Genomic DNA, 26,237 nt, shown 5'->3' on the forward strand with positions numbered 1-26,237 from the left:
CATATTGGTATCTGTATCCATGGGTTTCAGTCTTATATCCCACATTTGAGTGAAATCATATGGTTCTTAGCTTTTTCTGACTGATGTATTGCACTTAGCATAATATTCTCAACAATATTCTTAAATTTTTGAGGAACTGCCAGACTTTTCCATAGTGGCTGTACCAGTTTACATTCCTGCCAGCAGTGAAGGATGGTTCCCTTTTCTCCACACTTGTTTTTACGTCTTGTTGATAACAGTCATTCTAACAGGTATGAGGTGGTATATCATTATAGTTTTGATTTGCAACTCCCTAATACCTAGTGAACTTGGGCATTTTTTTAAAAGCATATTTTATTGATTATGTTGTTAGAATATTTCCAATCTTTTTCCCCTTTGCACCCCTCCACCCAGTACCCCACTTTCCCCAGCAATCCCACCCCCCCTTAGTTCAGGTCCATAGGTCGTGCATATAAGTTCCTTGGCTTCACCCTTTCCTCTATTATTTTTTTAAATTAATTTTTTATAGCAGTAAATAACAATTCCCCCCTCTCAGACTTAAGACCATTTATAATCTTATAAAGGACAATGGGCGAAGGTCTCGTGTTCCTCTGGCTGCTTCAAGCTGGACATGGTCGTCGTCCTACCTACCCTTGGGTCCAGAAATCCCTAACAAGAGTGGGGGTGTAACGGGGAGGGTGGCCTTCCCCCATGGGGAAGTATCTTGCAGACTCCAGGTCAGTTGGCTGTCCCCAAACAGTGGCATGCTTGGTTTAACAGGCTGGCATCCTTATATTAGACATTCAGTCAGGTAATCAGATCATAGGCTTATGCCCTCTGGTTCAATTTTGATCGTTTGTGTTGTTCATTAGTCTCCTGTAATAGGTGATATCATATGGTATTTTTCTTTCATTGCCAGGCTTATTTCACTAAGCATAATTCTCTCTAGTTCCATCCATGTTGTTGCAAATGGTAGAAGTTCTTTCTTTCTGCTACATAGTACTCCATTGTGTACATGTACCACAGTTTTATAACCCACTCATCTACAGATGGCCACTTAGGTTGTTTCCAGCATTTGGCTAGTAGCATTGCTATGAACATAGGGGTGCATAGGTTCTTTTGAATTGGTGTTTCAGGATTCTTTGGATATAATCCTAGCAATGGAATTGCTGGTTCAAAAGGCAGTTCCATTTTTAGTTTTTTGAGGAAATTCCATAGTGGCTGCACCAGTCTGCATTCCCACCAACAATGCACTAGAGTTCCCTTTTCTCCGCATCTTTGCCAGAACTTGTTTGTTGATTTGTTGATGATGGCCATTCTGACTGGTGTGAGGTGGTATCTCATTGTGGTTTTTATTTGCATCTCTGTGATGGCTAGTGATGTTGAGCATTTTTTTATATGCCTTTGGACCTTCTGTATGTCCTCTTTGGAGAAGTGTTTGTTCAGGTCCTTTGCCCATTTTTTAATTGGGTTGCCCGTCTTCTTGGTGTTGAGTCATGTAAGTTCTTTATGTATTTCGGAGATCAAGCCCTTGTCTGAGGTATCATTGGCAAATATATTTTCCCTTATGGTTGGTTTCCTTTTCACCTTGCTGATGTTTTCTTTTGCTGAGCGGAATCTATTTAGTTTGATGTCCCATTTGTTTATTCTTTCCTTTATTTCCCTTGCCTTAGGAGATATATCAATGAAAATATTGCTAAGTAGGATATCTGAAATTTTCCTGCCTATGTTTTCCTCTAGGACTTTTATGGTGTCACGGCTTACATTTAAGTCTTTGATCCACCTTGACTTTATTCTGGCATATGGTGTAAGTTGGTGATCTAGTTTCATTTTTTTTGCATGTCCCTGTCCAGTTCTCACAGCACCATTTGTTGAAGACTGTTTTGATTACCATGGCCTTGTAGTATAGTTTGGTATCAGGTATTGTGATTCCTCCTACTGTGTTCTTCCTCAAGATTGCTGTGGCTATTTGGGGTCTTTTTTGGCTCCATATAAATTTTTGAAGTATTTGTTCTAGGTCTGTGAAATATGTTGTTGGTATTTTAATAGGGATTGCATTGAATCAATAAATTGCTTTGGGTAGTGTGGACATTTTAATGATGTTGTTTCTTCCCATCCATGAACATGGTATATGCTTCTATTTATTTGTATCTTTCTTAATTTCTTTCTTCAGTGTTCTGTAGTTTTCTGAGTACATGTCTTTTACCTCCTTGGCTAAGTTAATTCCTAGGTACATTATTTTCCTTGTTGCCATAGTAAATGGGATTTTTTTTTCTAGTTTCTGTCTCTGATATTTTATTGTTTGGTACAGAAATGCCTTTGATTTCTGAATATTGATTTTGTACCCTGCTATTTTTCCAAATTTACTTATTAAGTCGGGTAGTTTTTTCGTGGAGTCTGTTGGGTTTTCTATGTACACTATCATGTCATCTGCAAATAATGACAGGTTTACTTCCTCTTTTTCAAATTGGATGCCTTTTATTTCTGTTTCTTGTCTGATTGCTGTGGCTGGAACTTCCAAGACTATGTTGAATAGGAGTGGGGAGAGTGGACATCCTTGTCTTGGTCCTGACTTCAGGGGGAATGCTTTCAGTTTTTGCCCATTGAGTATGATGTTGGCTTCAGGTTTCTTGTATATGGCCTTTATTATGTCGAGGTATGTTCTCTCTTTTCCCATTTTACGGAGTGTTTTCATCATAAATGGGTGTTGTATTTTATCAAATGCTTTTTCAGCATCTATTGATATGATCATGTGGTTTTTGTCTTTCATTTTGTTTATGTGGTGTATTACGTTTACTGATTTGCAAATATTAAACCATCCTTGCATCCCTGGGATAAATCCCACTTGATCGTGGTGTATGATCTTTCTAATGTGTTGCTGGATCCAGTTTTCATGTCCATTTGTTTGAAATATTTTTTTCCATCCCTTCACTTTCAGTCTGTGTAGATTTTTTGTTCTAAAGTGTGTCTCTTGTAGACAGCATATATGTGGGTCATGCTTTCTAATCCATTCAGCTACCCTATGTCTTTTGATTGGTGCATTTTATCCATTTACATTTAATGTTAGTATCGATAGGTCCTTATTCATTGTCATTTTCCCCCTTTGTACTTGTTCCTCTCTGTCTCTCTGTGTTTCTTAATCTTCTTAAAGCAGACCCTTTAGCATTTCTTGCAATGCTGATTTGGTGGAGATGTCTTCTTTTAGCCTTCTTTTGTCTTGGAACCTCCTTATTTCACCCTCCATTTTGAATGAGAGCTTTGCTGGGTAGAGTATTCTAGGTTGTAGGCCTTTGTTTTTCATTGCTTGGAATATTTCTTGCCATTTCTTTCTGGCTTGTAGTGTTTCTGTTGAGAAATCTGATGATAGCCTTATTGGAGCTCCCTTGTATGTTATTAGCTGTTTCTGTCTTGCTGCTTTTAGGATTCTCTCTTTGTCTTTCAGTGTTGCCATTTTAATTATCTCGTGTCTTGAAGTGGGCCTGTTGGGGTTCATCTTCATTGGGACCCTCTGTGCTTCCTGGACTTGCGTGACTTTTTCTCCCATCAAGGTAGGGAAATTTTCTGTCATTAGTTTTTCAAACAGGTTTTCTATCCCTTTTTCCTCTTCTTCTGATATTCCTATGGTATGGATATTATTACATTTCATGTTGTCCTGCAGCTCTCTTAAAACCTCTTCATTCTTTTTCAGTCTTTTTTTCATTTTGTTGCACTGTCTGGAAATTTTTTTCTATGTTGTCCTCCAGCTCGCTGATCCAATCTTCTGCTTCCTCTAGCCTGCTTTTAATTCCTTCTACTGTGTTCTTCAATTCAGAAATTGTATTCTTCGTTTCTTCCTGGCTCTTATTGATAGCTTCTATGTCCTTTTTCATGCTGGTGTAATTCTCAGTAAGTTCCTTTTAGTTTCCCTAGAGTTCCTTGTGGTTTTCTTTGAGCTTGCTGATCTCATTGAGCTTCCCCATAATCCATATTTTGAATTCCATGCCTGATAGTTTGCTTTCCTCTATTTCATTTAGCATTCTTTCTGGGGATCCCTCCTTTCCTTTCGATGGTGGGTTGTTTCCCCGTCTCCCCATTTTTGTGACTCTTCTTGTTTGTTGCTGCTTCTTAGATTGATCTGCACTTCCTGGATCTGCCCCTGGTGGAGTCAGATAATGTCCCAGTCTGGGCTTAGTCAGCCTGTCAGACTACCAGACATCTACTGCCTTTGTCTGTCTCCTTTAGTTGTTAATCTATTCAATCTGTGGTCAGCCATCAGGCTTAAGCACCAAGGGTGGGACAGATTAATTCCTGTGGGTGGGGCTTTTGCTTCCCCGCAGACTGACACCACTTGTAGGGGAGTGGTCTGCCTGCAGTATGGGGAATGAGTCAGCACTGGGACTCAGTCAGCTGCTCCCTCAGTTCTCTCCTCAAAGCCACCACTCCAAAATCTCCCCAAGCATCTCTAGTCCTCTCTGCGATCCCTCTGCTTGAGCCCAGGGTAAGTGAGTGCCAAAATGTTTTTGTACATGATCCACTTAAGAGCTCTTTTTCTCCAGCCACTTATTTCAGGTCAGCAAAAAGCCATGTGGCTTTTTGCTCTTCATAGCTGGATGCTATTTTACTTTCCGCTCTGTTGCTGTAGACTGGGAAGCCCAGCTGGGGGTTTAGACCCTGCCCTTCTCAGGGAGAACCCCTGGCTGCTGAGCTGTTTCTCAGTCCCTTCAGCTGCCACCCGTGGTAGCCCAGCCAGCCCTTTCGTGTCTCTGCACTTCCTACCAGTCATGTTGTGATAAAGTGGCCTTCTCTGTCTCTCTGTGGTTATGAGACTTCTCTCCAGCTAGTATTCAGTTGGTTATTCCAGATGATTTCTCCACAATTGAGTTGCAAGTCCAGACTGGTCCTGGGAGGAAGTTAGTGTAGCGTCCACTTACTCCTCTGCCATCTTGGATCTCCCCGAGCATCTTTTCATGTATTTGTTGGCCATTTGTATATCTTTTTGAGAGAAGTGTCTGTTCAAGTCTTCTACCCATTTTTTAATACTCACCTGAGAATATGTTTATTGATTTTAGAGAGGAAGGGGGAGAGGGGAGAGAGAGAAGGACACAAATGTGAGAAAAACATTGCTTGGTTGCTTCCTGTTTGTACCCTCAATCAGGGATGGAACTTGCAATCTAGGTATGTTCCCTGACTGGGACTAGAACCCAGAACCTTTTGGTGAATGGGTTGATGCTGCAACCAACGGAATCATCCTGCCAGAGCCTCTGCCCATTTTTTAATTGGCTTATTTGTTTGGTGTTGAGTTGTATAGGTTCTTTACATATTTTGAATATTAACCCCTTTTTGGAGCTGTTGTGTGCAACTATCTTCTCCCATTTAGTCAGTTGCCTTTTTGTTTTATGGTTTCTTTTGCTGTGCAGAAGCTTTTCTGTTTGATATAGTCCCACTCTTTTATTTCTGCCTTTACTTTCCTTGACTTTGGGGTCAAATTAATAAAATGTTCTCTACAACCAAAGTCCATAAGTTTAGTACAGTGTTTTCTTCTATGTAATTTATTGTTTCAGATTTTATATTTAGGTCTATGATCCATTTTGAATTAACTTTTTACATGGGGACACACTAATCTAGTATCATTCTTTGGCATATGGCTTTCCAATTTTCTTAGTATCATTTACTTAAGAGGCCTTTTCTCCAATTGTGTGTTTTTGGCTCCTTTGTCAAAAATTATTTGTCCAGGCTCTGTGCTTCTCCTGTTAGACAGCTACATCTTCCTGCGCAGTGCCAGCTGCAATCCTGAGACACGATGGTGAAGGTTGGAGGGAACAGATTCGGCCATATTGGGCGCTTGGTCACCTGGGCTGCTTTTAACTCTGACAAAGTGGGTATCGGCATCATCAACAATTCCTTCATTGACCTCAACTACATGGTTTACATGTTCCAAGATTATTCTGCTCATGGAAAGTTCAAAGGCACAGTCAAGGCTAAGAACAGGAAGCTTGTTATCAATGAGGAGTCCATCTCCATCTTCCAGGAGCAAGATCAAATGGGGAGATGCTAGTGATGAATATGCTGTAGAGTCCACTGGTGTTTTCACTACTTTGGAGATGCTGGGCTCACTTGAAGGGAGGAACCAAGAGAGTCATCCTCTCTTCCCTTTCTGTGGATGCCTCCATATTTTTGATGGGTGTGAACCATGACAAGTATGACAACTCGATGAAGATTGTCAGCAATGCCTCCTGCACCACCAACTAACTGCTTGGCCCCCTGATCAAGGTCATCCGTGACAAGTTTGGCATCATGGAGGGACTCATAACCACAGTCCATGACATCACTGCCACCCAGAAGGCTGTGAATGGCCCCTTTGGGAAACTGTGATGTGATGGCCAAGAGGCTGCCCAGAACATCATCCCTGCTTCTACTGGTGTGGCCAAGGCTCTGGGCAAGGTTATACTTGAGTCGAATTGGAAGCTCATTGGCATGGCCTTCCATGTCCCACCTGTAATGTGTCAGTTGTGGATTTGACCTGCTGCCTGGAGAAAGCTGCCAAATACAATGACATCCAGAAGGTAGTGAAACAGGCCTCAGGGGGGCCCCTCAAGGGTATCCTGGGCTACATTGAGGACCAGGTTGTCTCCTGCAACTTTAACAGTGACACCCATTTTTCCACCTTCAGTGCTGGAGCTGGAATTGCCCTCAGTGACCACTTTGTCAAGCTTATTTCCTGGTATGACAATGAATTTGGCCACAGCAACACAGTGGTGGACCTAATGGTCCACATGACCTCCAAGCAGCAAGAGTCCCCTGGATCACCAGCCCCAGCAAGAGGAAGAGAGGCCTTCAGCTGCCGGGGAGTCCTTGCCCCAAATTGATCCTCAACACACTGAGAATCTCCTGACCTCCTGAAGAAGGACTCCCTACCTTGTCATGCCCCATCAATGAAGTTCATTGTGTACAATAAAAAAGTTATTTACCCATATACACGTGGTTTTATTTCTGGACTCTCAATTCTATTCCATTGATCTGTGTGCCTGTTTTTCTGCTAGTACCATGCTGTTTTGATTATCATTGCTCTGTAGTATAATTTGAAGTCAGGTACTATGATACCTCTGGCTTTGTTCTTTTTTCCTCAGAATTTATTTGGCTATTCAGGGTCTTTTGTGGTTCTGTACACATCTGATGATTTTTTGTTCTATTTCTTTAAAAAATTACATTGGGATTTTGATGGGGATAGCATTAAATCTGTATATTGCTTTGAGTAATATGGCCATGTAAACTATGTTGATTCTTTCAATCCATGAATACAGAACATCTTTCTATTCCATTGTCTTTTTCAATCTCTTATAATGCTTTGTAGTTTTCAGTATTTAGGTCCTTCACTTCCTTTAGTTTATTCCTAGATATTGTATTCTTTTGGTTGTAATTGCAATAGAATTTTATTTTTTTCATTTCTTTTTCTGACATTTCATTGTTAGTATACAGGAAAGCAGTGAATTTTTTTTTTTTTAAGATTGTGTTTATTTTTAGAGAGAGGGGAAGGGAAGGAGAAAGATAACATTTATCAGTTGCCTCTCATACGCACCCCAACCCTGGCTCTGACCAGGAATTGAACTGGTGGTGCCCAATTAACAGCCTCAGTGGTGAGGGCAGCAGTGGATTTCTGTATATTGATTTTGTATCCTGCGGCTTTACTATATTTGCTTATTGTTTCTAATTGTTTTTTTTTTTTTTTTTTTTTTTGTGGATTTTTCAGGGCTTTCTATACACAGAATCATGTCTCTAAAGGGTGACACTTTTACTTTTTCAAACTCAATTTGGATGCCTTTTATTTCTGTTTCCTGGATGCTCTGGCTAGGACTTCCAGAACTATGTTGAATAAGAGTGGTGGGGGCAGGCATCCTGTGTTCCTGATTTTAGAGGAAAAGCGTTCAGTTTTTTGCCATTAAGTATGCTATTTAATTGAGGGTTTGTCATATATGGCCTTCATTATGTTGAGGTCCTTTCCTTCTATACCCATTTTATTGAGTGTTTTTTATCATAAATGGATGTTGTATCTTATCAAATGTTTTTTTCCTGCATCAATTAAAGATCATATGGCCTTGGCTGGTGTGGCTCAGTAGATTGAGGGCTGGCCTGTGATTCAAAGGGTCACTGGTTCAATTTCCAGTCAGGGCACCTGCCTGGGTTGTGGGCCAGGTCCCCAGTTAGGTGTGTGCAATAGGCAACCACACACTGATGTTTCACTTTCTCTTTTTTCCTCCCTCACCCTCTCTAAAAATAAATAAATAAAATATTTTTTAAAAACATATGATTTTTGACTTCCAGTTAAGATGGTGGCATAGGTAAATGTGGTACTCAAATCCTCCTGCAACCACATCAAAAATACAACTACAGAATAACCATAATCTAGTTGAATGGAAATCCTATAACCAGGGATTTAAAGAAGCCACATTGAGCCTGGTAGAAGGGGAGGAGATGTTGAACAGACTAGTCTCACACCAACATGTGGTGGTTTAAAATTAGAAGGGAGCCCTGGCTGCTGTGGCTCAGTGGATTGAGCGTCGGCCTGCGAACCAAGTGTCGCTGGTTCAATTCCCAGTCAGGGCACATGACTAGGTTGCACGTCAGGTCCCCAGTTGGGGGCGCGAATGAGAGGCAACCACACAATAATGTTTCTCTCCCTCTCTTTCTCCTTTCCCCTCTCTTTAAAAATAAATAAATACATAAATTATTTTTAAAAATAAAATTAGAAGGGATATCTTGGCTGCAGAGGTCTCTCCCTGAGCAGCAAGGGGTCCCACACCAGACCTTCCCATCCAGGGTTCCAATGCCAGGAAGACAAGTCTCCAGCTGTAAAAACCAGCAGGGATTGTGGCTGAGTGAGACAGAAGCTTCTGGAGTCCTAGGCACTTACTCTTAAAGGGCTGGTGCTCAAACTTACTTGGACTCACTCCCTCTGAGCTCCAGCACTGGGGCAGCAGCTTGAAAGGTACCAGGTACATACAGGGAGTAACTGAATTGTCTGGTACCAGGACAACAGCTGCGCAGGGGGCAGCTTTTTTCCAAAACAAAAGTGGTGGCAGAGGCCACTGTAACTTTTCTGAGAAACCCCCTCCCTCCCAACCACAGAGCCATATCTTAGTCTCCATTGCCCTGGCTGACACTGTTTGCCCCACCCTGCTAGAAACCCAGCTCTACCCTGATTGCAAACCCATCAAAGTCATTTCTAGCGGCTTTTCCATACAACAGGTACCTCTTGCCTCATGTTTCAGGCTTCCCTAAAATCTCTCAAGCAAGCAGTATCTGGTCTCTGTATCCGCTACCTCTTGCTAAAAGGCCACAGGCCCAGCACTAGTGGTAGACTACCATGGTTTACAGCTTGGCCTCTCTTGGGCACCCAACACAAGTAGCAGCCATCTGCATATCACTCTGTAGCTATTGCCAGGTGGCCTCAGTCATGGGACAGGCAAACTACCAGATACAGAGTTCCAAACAATGGTTATAAGGATGCTGAAGGAACTTGGTGAGAACTTCAAAAGTATGAAAAAGGCCATAGAAACCATAAAAAAAGAACCAGTCAGAAATGAAGTTTACACTAACTTAAATGAAGAATAATTTATGGGAAATCAACAGTAGAGCAGATGACTTAATCAGATCAGTGATTTGGACTTAAGGAAGCAATCAGAACAGCAAAAAGAAAAAATAATCCAAAAGTATGAAGATAGTGTAAGGAACCTCTGGGACAATGCCAAGGTTACCAACACTCACATCATGTGGTACCAGAAGAAGAAAGAGTGCAAGAAATTAAAAACCTTGAAAAAATAGTGACAGAAAACTTTACTAACTTGGTTAAGGAAATAGACATATATATGAGTTCAGGAGGCACAGAAACTCCCAAACAAGATGAACCCAAAGAGGCCCACACCATGACCCATCATAATTAAAATGCAAAAGGGTACAGACAAAGAGAATTGTAAAAGTCACAAGAGAAAAGCAGTTAGTTACCTACAAGGAGGTTCTGTAAGACTGTCAGCAGACTTCTCAACAGAAATCTTGCAGGCTAGAGATATTGGCAAGAAATATTCAAACAAGAACCTGCAACCAAGATTACTCTACCCAGCAAAGCTATCATTTAGAATCAAAGAGTTTAGCTTACCAGACAAGAAGAACGTAAAGTAGTTCATCACCACCAAACCAGTATTGCATGAAATGTTAAAGGGTCTTTTTGTATTGTTATTCTATTACAGTTGTCTCAATTTTTCTCCTTTTGCCCTCCTCCACCCAGCTCACCCCCCTCTCCCACAGTCAATCCCCACACCGTTGTCCATGTCCATGAGTCATTCATACAAGTTCTCTGACTAGTCCCTCCCCCTTCTTTCCACCATTATGCCCCTTTCCCACCCCTTCCCTCTGGCACTGTCAGTCTGTTCCATGTTTCCATGTCTCTAGTTCTATTTTGCTTTTTAGTTAATTTTGTTCATTAGATTCCTCTTATAAGTGAGATCATATGGTATTTGTCTTTCACCAACTGGATTATTTCACTTGGCATTATACTCTCCAGTTCCATTCATGCTGTCACAAAGGTAGCAGTTCCTTCTTCCTTTCTGCTGCAAAGTATTCTATTATGTAAATGTACCACAGTTTTTTGACCCACCCATCTACTGATGGGCACTGAAGCTGATTCTAGCACTTGGCTATTGTAAATAGTGCTGCTTTGAACATAGGGGTGTATAAGTTATTTTGAATTGGTGATTTTGGATTCTTCAGGTAAATTCCAGGCAGTAAAATTGCTGGGTCAAAAAGCAGTTCCATTTTTAATTTTTTGAGGAAATTCCATACTGTTTTCCATAATGGCTGCGCCAGTCTGCATACCCACCAACAGCGCACTAAGGTTCCCTTTTCTCCACATCCTCTCCAGCGCAAGTTGTTTGTTGATTTGTTGATGATGGCCATTCAGAGAGGTGTGAGGTGGTACCTCATTGTGGTTTTAATTTGCATCTCTCTGATGGCTAGTGATGTTGACCATCTTTTCATATGTCAATGGCCTCTGTATGTCCTCCTTGGAGAAGCATCTATTCAGACCCTTTGCCTATTTTGTATTGAATTGTTTGTCTTCCTGGTGTTGAGTCTTACGAGTTCTTTATATATTTTGGAGATCAAACCCTTGTCCAATATATCATTGGCAAATACGTTTTCCCATACAGTTGGTTCTTTTTTCATTTTTATGATGGTTTCTTTAACGAGGCAGAACCTATTTAATTTGATGTAGTCCCATTGTATTTTTTTTCCCTTTATTTCCTTTGCCCTAGGAGATATGTCAGTGAAAATATTGCTTTGTGGGATATCTGAAACTTTACTGCCTATGTTTTCCACTATGACTTGTATGGTTTATGGCTTTTATTTAAGCCTTTTTTTTTTTTTTTTCATTTTGAGTTTATTCTGGTGTGTGGCATAAGTTGGTGGTCTAGTTTCATTTTTTTCCATGTACCAGTCTAGTTCTCCCAACACCATTTATTGAAGAAACAATTTTTAGCCCCCTGTATGCTCATGCCCACTTTGTCAAATATGAATTGACCATAGAGATATGGGTTTATTTCTGGGTTCTCTATCTATTCCATTGACCTATGTGTCTGTTCTTGTGCCAGTACCAGACTGTTTTGATTACAGTGACCTTGTTATACAGTTTGATATCAGTTTGATATCATTGTGAATGCTCCTACTTCGTTCTTCTTTCTCAAGAATGCTGAGGCTATTCAGGGTCACTTTTGTTTTTATATAAATTTTTGAAACATTTGTTGTAGGTCAGTGAAATATGCCATTGGTAGTTTAATAAGAATTATATTGAATCTATAGATTGTTTTAGGTAGTATGGACATTTAAATTATGTTAATTCTTCCAATTCATGAACATGGTATCTGCTTTCATTTATTTGTATCTTACTCAGTTTATTTCTTCAGGGTCCTACAGTTTTCTGAGTACAGGTCTTTTGCCTCCTTGGTTAAATTTATTCCTAAGTACTTTATTGTTTTTGTTGCTATAGTACAGGGATTTTTTTCCTAGTTTTGCTTTCTCACATTTCATTGTTGGTGTACAAAAATGCCATCAATTTCTGAATATTGACTTTGTATCTAGCTATTTTGCCAAATTCACTTATTAGGTTGAGTAGTTTTTTGGTGGAGACTATAGGGTTTTCTATGTACAATATCATGTCATCTGCAAATAATGACAGTTTTATTTCCTCCTTTCCAATTTAGGTGCCTTTTACTTCATTTTCATGTCTGATCACTGTGGCAAGAACTTCAAGTACTGTGTTGAATAAGAGTGCTGAATTAAAGGATAATCTTTAAGAAGAAGGATGAGGAGATGCAAGTTCTGAGATGGTGAAGGAAGGTGGCCAGGCTCCGTGGCTTTGTTTCTCTGTCTGGGATGCTTATTGCCAGAGTGGCCACACCTCTGTATTTCATCCCTGCCCAGGTCACTGGTCTCAGCTGTAGCTGTACTGCCCACTTTTGCAGGAATGCTCACTAAATCTCTTTGCTCCATTGGCTGAAGGGAGTTCCAGCCACAACTTGATTCCTTCCCTCTCCAGGCTGAGACCATGGTGAGCTCTAGACTGCAGGGCTGCATCTGTGGCTCCTCTGAGCTCCTCTCCCTTATTGTCTTTCCAATTTTCTCCCACTTGCCCAGCCTTAGATGTTTCAATGCATGGATCTCTCAGATGTGTTTATGCATTGAGCAGGGAATCCTTTGTTGAATTATAGCTGTTCAAAGTGTTGAAACTTCAAGGGGAGAGATCTAGGTGATCTGTCATGACACCATTCCTCTGAGGTCACTCAAATGTTGCATTTTTACAAATTGAGAGCAAGACCCTTCAGCAGCAGAAAGATTATGACTTACTTTACTGCCATAGTAGATTTATCACAGTGGGCTGGAACCAAACCTGCAAAACGTATGCATGTATACTAAACAGTAAGCTGTCTTTAGAAGAAATTCATTGAGGTAAGAAAATTAGCATTCTATAGGGCTTTCTTAGATCCTTAAAGTAGCTTTTCATGGTATTTCTGTATACTCCTGACATCAGCACAGAATTGAAAGGAAAAATGCAGTTACCTGAATGAAAATAAAGGTAGTGGACTGACAAGAACTTAAAGCAAAAAAAAAAAAAAAAAAAAACAGCAAAAACAGGAATTGCTGCATTTAGTCAAGACTCATAATCCTTAGACACTGTCATAAGGAAAACTCAGGAAATAATTAGCCAAAAAATAGGAAAAACCTAGAAGACAGATTATTTATTTTATTTATTAATTTTTGAGGGGTTTAATCCACATGTGGGTGTGAATAAAACCATGAACAGATTGGCTAATTGCCAATTTGTCAGTAGTTTATGAATGGGATAATTAAGAAAAACATGCTTTATGCAGTATGGTAATAACATGTAAATTATGGTAAAAACATGCTGGTGCAGCCATGGCTGTGTGGCTCAGTTGGTTGGAGCATTGTCCTGTACATCGGGAGATTGTAGGTTCAATTCCCATTCAGGGCACATATGTGAGGTGCGGGTTCAATCCCTGGTTGGGGTGTATGCTGGAAGCAACAAATCTCTCTCTCTCTCTCTCTCTCTCTCTCTCTCTAAAGATATCCTCAGGTGAGGATTGAAAAACAAATTACTATTTAAAATAAAACATACTGGTGCAGACGTTTTCATATCCTTATTACTACTAATATTTGTTGTTATATACTGCCCTGTGGGTCAGGGGCATTGTGCTATGCTTTAAATACTTCATTTCATTTAACATCCATTCTGAGGTAGAAACTCTTTTTGACAGATGAGAACACTGAGGGAGCCAAAAACACACAATGGAGAAAAGAAAGCCTCTTCAATAAATGGTACTGAGAAAATCATAAAGCCAGAGGCAAAAGAATGATACTAGATTACAGTCTGTCCTAATGTACAAAAATTAATTCAAAATGGATCAAAGACCTAAATATAAGATCTGAAATAAATGAATGGGACTATATCAAACTAAAAAGCTTCTGCCCAGCAAAAGAAACAGCCAGCAAAACAAAAAGGCAATCAGCCAAATAGGAGATGATATTGCAAACAGCAGCTCTGACAAAGGGTTGATATCCAAAATACATAAAACACTGATAAAACTCAACACCAAACAAACAAACAATCCAATTAAAAAATGGACAGGGGACCTGAACAAACACCTCTCCCAAGAAGACAAACAAACAGCCAACCATATATGAAAAGATGTTAAACATCACTAGCTCTTAGGGAAATGCAAATCAAAACTACAATGAGCCCCTGACCAGTGTGGCTCAGTTGGCAGGGCGTCATTCCTCAAACCAAAATGTCACTGGTTCAATTACTGGTCAGGGTACATGCCTGGGTTGTGAGTTCCATCCCTGGTCAGGGCACTTACAAGAGGCAACTGATCGATGTTTTTCTCTCACATTGATGTTTCTCTCCATCTCTTCCTCTCTCCCTTTCCCTCTCTCTAAAAGTAAGTAAATAAAATCTTTTAAAAAAACTACAATGAGATACCACCTCACACCTGTTAGAATGGCTGTTATCAACAAGACAGGCAAAAACAAGTGTAGGAGCGTGTGGAGAAAATGGAACCATCATTCACTGCTGGTGGGAATGTAGACTGGTACAGCCACTATGGAAAACAGTCTGGAAGTTCCTCAAAAAATTAAGAATAGAGTTGCCATATGACACAGCAATCCCCCTCCTGGGTATCTATCGAAAAACTCAAAGACATGTGTTCACAAAGATATGTGCACCCCTGTGTTCATTGCAGCATTACTTACTGTGGCCAAGACATAGAGACAACCAAAGTGTCCTTTGATAGAGGATTGGATAAAAAAGATGGGGTACACATATACTACAGAATACTACTCAACCATAAGAAATGATGAAATACTGCCATTTGCAACAATACAGGTGAGCCTTGAGAATATCATGCTAAGTGAAATAAATCAGTCAATAAAAGCTAAGAACCATATGATTTTATCACATGTGAGACGTAAAACTGCAACATACACATAGACAACAGTATGGTGATTACCAGAGGACAGGGGGTGAGGTGGTAATAAAAAGTATAGGGGGCCAAATACATGGAGATGGAAGACTATTTAACCTTGGATGGTGCACACACACTTCAATAGACCAATCAAGTATCACAGGAATGTACATGTGAAATCTATACATATAATCTTATCAATCTATGCTACCTGAATATATTTAGTTTAAAATAAAACCTTTTTAGTATATGTATGTCCCTTGCAAAGTTTGGGACACACTTGTACTAAAAAAAGTACTTTCTCTTTATTGAAAAAAATTTTAATGCATCATTTGTTAAGCGTAATAAAGCAAAGGACAATAAAACAACATATGCCTATATACACAACTTAAAAACTTATCTTATTCTAGCCCTGGGTTGTTAGCTCAGTTGGGTGGAGTGTCATCTTGTACATCAAAACATTGTGGGTTCAATTCTCAGTCAGGGCACATACCTAGTTTGTGGGTTCAATCCCTGTTTAGGGCATGTACAGGAGGAAACCAATTGATGTTTCTCTGTCATATCCATGTTTTTCTTTCTTCCTCCCTCTTTCTAAAATCAGTAATAATAAAAAATATCGTTGGGTGAAGATTTTAAAAGTTTATCATACTTTAAATGAGAACTTTCTCATATTTTACAAATGAGATTAAACTAGCATAAAGCTATTTAAGGAGATTATCAGTCCAATATGAACCAATAGAATGTGAATTTTTAAACTAAACTATCCCTTTGAGTATTTAAAGCAATAGTCAGGTTGGAAAGGGACAGTTTATAAGTTTTTCCTCCTACATGTCAGAACAAATTAGTTTTGGATAGGTCTACTTTCTTCTGAATCTGGTGGAAAAGTGGGTGAACAATAATGAAAACAATAAAAAATGCAATACTGGCTAAAATGCCAATAATATTTCCATTATCCTCAGATAGGTGTATGAAGTCTGTCTGGAAAAAGTCCAGCCATTGTTAATATAATGAGAACACTTTGCATGACATCAATGTAACCTGGTATTGAAAGAGAGTGGACTGGGATGTGTATACATGAACAATGATGACTTCACTGTTCTAGTCAATGGAGGCAGTAGATGCCATTGAGTGAGAATGTGTACTCTGTGGCCACCACATTTAAAATGACTAAGTGAGTAGAGCAACGAATCTGCATCAAATTTTGCGTTAAGCTTGAGCATTCCTCTGTAGAAACTATTCAGATGATTTAGAAGGCTTTCAGGGACAATGCAATGAGTGCAGTGCAAATAAAATTGTAGCACAAATGCTTCAAAGATGATTGAGAATCTGTTGAAAGTGATCCAGGTTCTGGAAGGCCTGCAACAAGCAAAACATCTGAGAATGTTGAACGGGTATGGGATGAAATCAACAAAGATCAGTGACTGACAGTGAGAGAACTAGAGTTAATCTGGGGCTTCCAAAAATTACTGTGTCCAAGACTTTGATGCAGGATCTTGGCATGAAGCATGTCGTGGCAAGATTTGTTCCGTGGTTTCTAATGGTGATCACAACAAAGGATTTTATAGAGTGTTTTGAAGAGTGGAAGAGATGCTGGAAGAACTGTGTGAGGTCCCAAGGTGCCTACTTTGAAGGGGGATGAGGTGTCAATGTCCTGTGTACAATGTTTCTTGTATCTTCCTCAATAAATGTCTCTATTTTTCATATTGCATGGCTGGATACCTTCCAGACAGATGAAACAAAATAAATGCATAAATGAATTAATTACTAAATAAATAAATACTTCAAATCCTGAGTTACCAAAGGAGAAAAGCATTTTAAAAGTATATTTTAGTTATGCTCTTACAGTAGTCCCAATTTTTCCTTCTTTGCCTCCCTCTGCCCAGTATCCACCTTCCATCTAGCAATGCCCCCTCATGGGTCATGCACATGAGTTCTTTGGCTTCTCCATTTCCTTTACTGTTCTTAACACCCCCCTGTCTCTTGTGTACCTACCAATTTATGCTTAATCTCTGTACCTTTTCCCACATTCTCTCCCTTCCTCCTCCCCACTGATAACACTCCATATTTTCTCCATATCTATGATTCTGTTACTGTTCTGCTTGCTTATCTTTGTTGTTTGTTTGTTTGTTTTAGATTCAGTTGTTGATAGTTGTGAGTTTGTTGTCATTTTACTGTTCATAGTTTTGATCTTCTTTTTCTTAAATAAGTCCCTTTGACATTTCATATAATAAGAGCTTGGTGATAATGAACTCCTTTAGCTTTACTTTGTTTGGGAAGCACTTTATTTGCCCTTCCATTCTAAATGATAGCTTTGCTGGAGAGAGTAATCTTGATTGTAGGTCCTTGCTTTTCATCACATTGAATACACCTTGCCAGCCCCTTCATGCCTGCAAAGTTTCTTTTGAGAAATCAGCTGACAGTCTATTGGGAACTCCCCTGTAGATAACTCTCTGCTTTTTTCTTGCTGCTTTTAAGATTCTCTCTTTATCTTTAACCTTTGGCATTTTAATGATGATGTTTCTTGGTGTGGTCCTCTTAGGTTCCATCTTGTTTGGGACTCTTTGTTTGCTGGACTAGTATTCCTATTTCCTTCACCAAATTAGGGAAGTTTTCTTTGATTATTTTTTCACCTAAGTTTTCAATTTCTTTTTTTTTTTTTTCAGATTTAATGTGTTTTATTGATTAAAATATTACATTTGTGCCAATTTCCCTTCCCTCTGCTCCCCTCCACCCGGTGGCCCCCCTCCCTCCAGTTGTCCCCCCCTTTTAGATTATGTCCATTAGTTGTGCATACAGTTCCTCCCAACCTCTCTCCGTCTATTCCATTCCCTCCTACCTTGATCCCCAATTCCTATATCATCTCCCTCCCTCTCCCCACTCCCCCTCCCTGTTGACCTCCCCCCAATATGCTTCCCGTACCCACAGTTCCTTTTCCACTCTCGTTGCCTATTTAGTTTGCCTTTGTTTCATCTCCCTAGCTTCTGTTTTTTTAAACCAGTCCCTTTAACATCTCATATAACAGTGGTTTGGATCTAATGAACTCTTTCAGTTTTATTTTGTCCTGGAAACACTTTCTCTATCCTTCTATTCTGAATGACAATTTCGCTGGATAGAGTATTCGTGGTTGTAGGTTTTGGATTTTCATTACTTTGAATATTTCTTGCCAGTCTCTTCTTGCCTGTAGGGTTTCCCTTGAGAAGTCAGCTGATAGTCTAATTGGGACCCCTTTGTACATAATTCTTTTCTTCTCTCTTGCTGCTTTTAAGATTCTCTCTTTATCTTTAATTTTTGACATTTTGATTATAATGTGTCTTGGAGTGGTTCTCCCTGGGTCCAGTCTCTTGGGAACTCTCCTTGCTTCCTGGACCTGCAAGTCTATTCCCTTCCCCAAGTCTGGGAAGTTCTCCTTTATTATATTTTCACTCAATTTTTCAAGTTCTAGTTCATCTTCCTCATTCTCTGGCAAACCAATGATTCTTATGTTGGGCCTTTTATAGCTGTCCCAGAGGTTTCTGATCCTCTCATTGTTGCTTCCCATTTCCTCTCGCTGCATTGGTTGACTGCTTGTTCCTTCTCCATATTCCAGTTTGTTGAAATGAACTCTGGGTTTTTTTTTCTCACTATCTATCTCGTATGCGGTTTTGTTCCTTTCGTTATGAAAGTTTTTCGCTTCTTTCTTATCTTTTTCCTGCTCTTTTGTGAATTCTGTAAGCCACCTGATAACAATGGCCCAGAACTGAGCCTCTGACAGGTTTCTTATCTGTTCATCTGTCAGGTTCTCTATCTGCTGCCTGGTGAGTTGTGTCACCGGGATTTCTATAGTTGTCTGCCTCATTTTGACAGATGCGTTTTGTTTTCTTGGGCCGGCTGTCGGGGGCAGTGCCTGTGTACGCGTCACAAATCAGCGACTGGCGCCTGCCTGTCCGCGACCTATTTCGCAGCCCTGTGGTGCTTTCTTTGGGGGCGGGGGTCCAAGATGGATTCACACAGTTATTCAGCTAGGAGACCGGGATCCGTCCTCCCGCCCCCCTGGGCCTCACTGTTCAAGGCGATGCGGCGGCCGCTCTCCCCAGTGCCGGAGTCGCGCACCGCCAGGGGCTTGGCCGCAGCCGGATTCCTCGCTGGTGTCGCGCACCGCCAGGGGCTTGCGCAGCCGGGATTCCTCGCCGCCCCGCCGCTGTCCAGGTGCGACCGCAAACAGCACTGCCCTCTTTAACTCTTACCTGCCCAAATGGCACCGCTGGTTTATAACTTCATATGTTGGACTTCCGTGTAGTTTTATTTTCTGGAATTTCTAGTTATCCTTTGTTTTGAAGTAGTTGTATTCCTCTCTAGTTGTAGAGGGAGACCTAGCATGTCCGTCTAAACCTCCATCTTGGCCGGAAGTCTAAGTTTTCAATTTCTTGCTCTTCCTCTTCTTCTTTGGCATCCCTATGATTCAGATGCTGACACTTTTGGAGATGTCCCAGAGACTTCTCATGCAGTCCTTGTTTTTTTTGAATTCTTTTTTCTTCTTTCTGTTCTGGTTGAATGTTTATTTCTTCCTTACATTCCAAATTGTGGATTTGAATCCGGGCTTCCTTCCCTTCACTGTTGGTTCCCTGTGGATTTTTATTTATTTCACTTAATGTAGCCTTCATTTCTTCCCTTATGCATTTGCCATACTCAATGAGTTCTTTGAGTATCCTTATCACCAGTGTTTTGAACTCTTCATATGATAGGTTGGCTCTCTCCATTTTGTTTAGTTCTTTCTCTGGAGTTTTTTTCTGTTCTTTCATTTGGGTCATATTTCTTTGTCTCCTCAATATGGCAGCCTCCCTGTGTTTGTTTCTGCATGTTAGGTAGAGCTGCTTTGACTCTCTGTATTATACCACACCTGTTAAGTTGTATGGGGTGGAGCCTTAGGTAATCGCCAGGTTGGGACAACTTGTTTCACCACTTTATGGCTCTGTATGTTGGGGAGGGGTCAAGAGGGGACAATGAAGCTGCCTGGATGATGAAGGCTTGCTCAGCACTTGCCCCATTTCCAGTCATTATACTCCTTTCATGTATGCAACTGGCACCCTTCTGGCTGTTGCCTTGGTGATGGTTCCCAGAGTGGATGGGTTTGCATATGTTCTAGGACCATGCGGGACCTTTAATTGGACTCTCCCGAGAGACCAGAAGTTTCTTCCACTGCCCCAACCCCCACTTGTTTTTACAGCCAGAAGCTATGAGGCTTTACTTTCCTGGTGCTGGAACCTTGGGCTGCATGGTCTGGCCTGGAGCTGGGATCACTCACTCCCATGGTATCCCCCCTGCCCGACTTTTATCCACCACATGTGAAGGTGGGACCACCAGTTCTGCCAGCCATAGCCACTGCTGCCTTGCTGCTGCCACTGCCTTGCCACCACTGCCTCACCGCCACCACCACACCATGTCCTCTCTGCCCCAGCTCCCTGTTTCCTCTCCTCCTACCTGTCTGGATGCATATGGCTCCTTTAAATCCTTGGTTGTCAGAGTTCCATACAGTTCAATTTTCTGGAAGTTCTGGATGTTTTTTGTTTTGAGGTTGGCTGTGATTCTTTTTATGGTTGTGCAAGGAACTGAAGCATGTCTACCTATGCCTCTATCTTGACCAGACAGGAGAGCATTTTTAAAAAATTTATATATTTTTTAATTCCATGAGTATTTGAACCTAAGGTAAAATTATATATATTAATCTTGATGATTAAAGACAATAGAAGGAAGTCTAAATTAAGAGAAAACTTAGGATAATTTGACAATTTTTAGCACATGAAGTATCAGGCAACTATTTAGCACCAGCTATCACAAACAATCAAATGTTATTAATCAAGGCACCTTTCTACCTGTGGGACAAACAGAGATGTATCAGGCATGGTTGTTCTCCTCAAAAGCCTACAATTTGGTAAAGAATATAAGGCATAGCCCACAAAAATAAACACAAGGTAGAATGTGATGTACTGGAAATAGCACTGCTACTGCAGTTCAGAGGCAGAATTGCTTGAATTGGACAGAATAGACAGAGAAGTTTCTGTGTAGAAGACTGGATTCACAGCTTCATTACTTAGTATCAGCTGACTGAGCAGAAGACTTTTAAGATAGAAGGAAGGTTGGAGAAATTCAAAGTCATCACTGCAGAACTAATCAGGAAGATTCCAGAAAGGAGTGAGGAGTGAGCAAGAAGTTGAAATTTAAAGAAAAAATGATAGGCAGCCGAAAGACTGTTGTGGGGAATATATGTCCAGGCTGCTGCAGTGTTGTAAAAGCAACTTGAGCTTGAAGTCCAGTTTGAGTCATGGTTTTGCTCCTCATCTGTCTGACCTTAGAAAATCATTTAAACTGGGATTCTAGTATATCTTTTTCATCAAATGGAGATATAAAGGTCTTGTTTGTAGAGGTTTTTCTCAGACTAAAATGAAATAATGCTTTTGCAAAACATAACCTGTTATATAAGTCTCAGGTATTATATTTCATATTTTGCTTTTAAAAATAACTCTACAGACTCTCATTTCTTATGCTGATGTCACCCTAACCTTTGCAAGTCAAAATTGAATTCTTTTTCTAAAAATATTTATTTACTTATTTATTTTTAGAGAGAGGGGAGGGGAGGGAGAAAGAGAGGGAGAGAAATATCAATGTGTAGTTGCCTCTCACGCACCCCCAACTAGGGACCTGGCCCACAACCTAGGCATGTGCCCTGACTGGGAATAGAACTTGTGACCCTTTGGTTCACAGGCCGGTGCTCAGTCCATTGAGCCACACCAGCCAAGGCATAAATTGAATTCTTTATGTAGCCTATACACCACTGTGGACCTGATATTATAACGAAACAAACAGAGGTTCAGCTGCTTTCTGCAACAAAAGCCACCAATGAGACAGGTGATAGTGTAAAAGGAAAGAGGTTTTATTCAGGTGCTGCATGACCTGGAACAATGGTGGAATCTTGTCTCAAGCCATTTCCTTTCTTGCTCAAGTCTGCACTTCTTATAGGAATATGGAGAAGAGGGTCTATTTTCTATTCAATTTCTCCTAGCTTTTAGCATTCCTAGGGGCCCTATCCATGCATCTTTCTAGATTTTGGTGCATGCTCAGGGCAAAAACTGCCGCCATCTTGGCCAATAGGGGAGACTCCCTGGTGTTCCCACTGTTTGTCTACAATAAAATTCCCCCCCTCAAAACTCTGGATTTTGTAATCTTACTAGGATAAATGGATAAAGGTCTTATCTTCTGTAGTTACTTTCTGCTGTCAAAGGGCATAGTCTTGCCTATCTCTGGGTCCAGAGATTCTTACTATCTACTAAAGAAAGGGTGGAGGATCAGTCATGGAGGAAAAGTTTTATGCAAGGGAGGAAGATCACTGTCTTGGAAGGTGGCATACTCAGCATCTAGGCAATGGCACTGCTGAGCAAGTGAAACTTGTAGACGGCTTCATGTTTTAAGAGATGGTGTTTCAAATGGACTACTAAAGTGAGAACTATTGTGCAATCACATGTTTCTTTTGTGGTATATTTAGTAGTGTAGGGGAAATTGTAGTGAAATCAGACACTGAAGAGACTAAAGTATCCCCATGATCTAATCCTGAGTGGGTCTTTGGGTGGCACATCCAACAGCAGGATGAATTTACTGAGGAAGCCATTGTTTTGGAAAAGCAAAATAAAATTAAAAGTAACATTGTCACTTAGATTTGGGAGGTGTTGTCTCTTTCTAAATGAGGAATTTTAAATTCCCTTCAGGAGTTTATATCCAGCTTTCTCTTGCAGTATCAACAGCAGCAACAAGATCCAAGTCCTCCTCAAGAGGCCCTCACTTTATCCATGTGTAGTGGATCCAAGGCTTGATTCCTGTGAACTTTAGGGAAGAGTGTGTTGTCAGCAGGACATCATAGGGATTGGTCCATTGCTTGTCTAACTGATGTTCATGACTTTGAGTGTCCCAGGTCTTTCATAAAATTTGGTTTCCTGTGGAATAGGCACAAGGACTTATCAGATGGATAGATAGACCTGCAATGAGAAAACTTGTGCAAAGTTGTTAGTGCTTGCCTTAATGTTGCACATTTTTTTCATTTTTGATTCATATTCTAAATCTAAATAGGGTGTTTGTAAAACAGAAACTTGGAAGAGTTTCCCATAAAATATTTCAAAATGGTTTAACTTAAGCCCACTTCAAGGTGCTACCCTAATCTGAAACAAGGCAACAGGGAGTGCCTGATCCACTTCAAAAGCATTTCATGGCATATTTTCACCAGGGTCTTCTTTATTGTGTGATTAATTTTCTCAATCTTCCCTGCAGATTGGGGTCTCCAAAATGCATTTAGTTTCCATTGAATCTGTAGTGTCTGTCCTATCTTCTGGGAGATTTCAGAAGTGAACGACAGTCCATTGTCACTTTGAATTATGTAAGGAAGTCCAAACCTAGGGATTATTATTATTTTTTTTTTTTTTGAGTAGAAGTTTTGCTACCTCAGTTGCTTTATCATTTCTAAGGGAGTATGCCTCTACCATCCAGAAAAAACATCTACAAAGATTAATACAAATTTAAAGTTTCCTATGGTTTTGGACATCTGTATAAAGTCAACTTGCCAGTTTTCAAATGGGCATATCCTTTATATTGTACTCCCTTTCCTGTTGGGGCATGTTCTGTCTTAGGATAGTTTTTGGTGCATATCTGACAGGCTTGGATAATCCTGTGGATGGTCCTTTGGAAATGAGGGCCCTACAAGTGTAGTCCAATGAGGTCCATTAAAGCATCCCTTCCATAATGGGTCCCTTCATGTTGGTGTTTGAGGATGGGGTATACCATGAATGTTGATCTTCCATATAGAATTAGTGTCAGTGTTAGAGAACCACCATTCATGGGCCAATTCCTCAACTTGTTCTGTGTAATGGGATTTAAGTTCTGACAAGTGGGGCTGTCATCCTTTTGAGCCCTATTTCAGGGATATCTAGCAGTGGGGGTGGGGGTAGGGGAAGTCTTCCTGCTGCTAATCTTGCATCCCCTGGGTTCAAGCATTAAAGAAATTCATCTCCTCATTTTCCTTTACTTCCTGTGTCTTACTATCAAGGAGGAATTTTGAAGCCAGTTTCCTTCTCTGCATCATTAGGTTGTTTCCCTTCTTTGCTGAATCCACATTGTGTAAAGACATAAATGCCTGGACATAAGGGATTTCATCCCATTTCCCTGACTTTCGGCAAAAAAATTCCAACTGTATGATGATGTAGTAATTTAGGGAACCATTTAGAAGCCACACACCCCCCCCCATTGTCTAAAGTATACATAGGCCAAGCAGTGTTACAATAGAAAACAAATTCCTTCTTAGTCATTGGGTCATAGCTGTACATGGACGAATATGCCAAAATTTGACCCATTGTGCTCCCTTTATGAATTGAAACAGTATAACTCCTGATGGCACAAAATACAAACCCAAAACTGTAACTATACCAAAACCCCAGAGAAAGTGGAAACATATAAACAAAACTTGGATCCATAATTCCATTATTCCAAACGAGTGCTCACAAACATGTCTTAGTGTTCTTAACTCCTGCCAACAGATACCACAAGTGGTTCTATCCAGACTCAAATGGCATGAAGACTAAGTGTCAGGAATACCCTACCAATTGGTACCATAAATTGTCCTAACTGGACCCAAGTGGCATAAAGCCCAAGTGGCCCAAACCTCAAGTGGCAGGGGCAGGGGACCCTCTATGTGCATGCTGGTTTGACTTATGCAATCATGGAGTTTTCTGCTCCTCCAAAACCTGTTTCATTTCACCAGCCAGTGTTTCAGGTGGCTGATGCCTTATGAAGGAGTGCAGGGAAATTCCCTGAAAAAAGCTCTCAGCAGCTGCTGGGAAATCACAATCTCGCTGTCCTGGGGTTGACCTGCCATAGGCAGCTGGGACTCAGCCCAGGACCTATGAAATTTACTGAGGTCCATGCTATCCCACTAAACAGAGGTGCAGCTACCTGTTGCAACAAGAGCCAAACTCATGAGGCAGGTGCTATTGCAAAAAGAAAGAGGTTTTAATCAGGAGCTGCACAATCTGTGAGAATAGTGGGCTACTCCTGTCTCAAAGACCATCTCCTTTTCTGCTCAGATCAGTTCTTTCTTTCTTTCTTTCTTTCTTTCTTTCTTTCTTTCTTTCTTTCTTTCTTTCTTTCTTTCTTTCTTTCTTTCTTTCTTTCTTTCTTTCTTTCCTTCTTCCTTCCTTCTTTCTTTCTTTCTTTCTTTCTTTCTTTCTTTCTTTCTTTCTTTCTTTCTTTCTTTCTTTCTTTCTTTCTTTCTTTCTTTCTTTCTTTCTTTCTTTCTTTCTTTTTAGAGAGAGGGGAAGGGAAGGAGAAAGAGAGGAAGAGAAACATCGATGTCTGGTTGCCTCTCACACACCCCCAACTGAATACCCGGCTGCAACTTAGGCATGTGCCCCTGACCAGGAACTGAACCAGTGGCCCTTAGATTCATAGGATGGCACTCAGTCCACTGAGCCACACCAGCCAGGGCAAGCCTGAAATTCTTATAGGGGTAGAGAGGGGATTTTTTTTATCCAACTGTCTTGCTAGCTTTTGGCTAGCTTTCTAGCTTTCAGTATCCTTGGGCCTTATCCATTCGTCTTTCTAGCTTTTGGCCCACTCAGTGTAAGAACCTCCCCCTGCTGCCATCTTGGACAATAGGGAAGACTCCCTACCATTCCCACTGACTGTCTGTAGTAACAGTATCAGTCTCTTGGATTCCAATGTTCCAGTGTTTCTCTTATATGAAAGACCTTGGGATTTTATGGTAGTACAAAATTGATATGTTAACACTGTGATTCACAAAAGCTGATGCTCTCCTAGACTTCCTTAACAGAAAACTATTCCAGACCCCAGATAGTAATTATTCCATTTTATGTAGTATCAATCAGACCAAATCTAAAGTCTTGAACTCCATATGTTGACATCTAGTGTTCTTACCTGAAGCTTCTGGAAACTACCATTTGAAGAACAATTGAAAGAACTGAAGATGTTTAGACTAAAGAGATCAACTGGGACATGAAAAGCTAAAAGTTTTAAAGGTTTTCCTATAGGCACTGAGGGCTCTTTTGGGTTTGGGGATGGGAAATTACATGAAGAAATTATTCTTTATGAATTTTGGCTTTGTGTTTGGTTTGGTAGAGAACAATGAGGATATTACCCTGAGTTAGTACACAGTGACTCATAAGAGGCACGAATCTGTCCATCAGTACTGGGGGGTACAAGGAAAGAAGTGATGATCAGAAT

At 40.5% G+C, this 26,237-nt stretch overlaps 1 protein-coding gene and 1 pseudogene across 2 annotated transcripts in view; one reads left to right on the plus strand and one right to left on the minus strand.

Moving 5' to 3' along the window:
• Window positions 1–26,237, minus strand: part of CD80 (CD80 molecule) — a 78,007-nt gene that overhangs the window by 2,925 nt on the left and 48,845 nt on the right. Inside the window, exon 7 of one of the 2 annotated variants that reach the window (XM_090276942.1) lies at window positions 21,897–22,945. The exons of the other annotated variant lie outside the window; for it this stretch is intronic. The gene's annotated coding sequence lies outside the window, so the exon portion shown is untranslated. Of the gene's footprint in view, window positions 1–21,896; window positions 22,946–26,237 lie in introns of those variants that run through there. 2 annotated transcript variants of the gene reach the window in all.
• Window positions 5,701–6,993, plus strand: LOC150021596 (glyceraldehyde-3-phosphate dehydrogenase pseudogene; annotated as a pseudogene).

The sequence above is a fragment of the Furipterus horrens genome, unplaced genomic scaffold (assembly GCF_987537825.1).
Source record: "Furipterus horrens unplaced genomic scaffold, mFurHor1.1.pri manual_scaffold_1, whole genome shotgun sequence".
Taxonomy (NCBI): Eukaryota; Metazoa; Chordata; class Mammalia; order Chiroptera; family Furipteridae; genus Furipterus; species Furipterus horrens.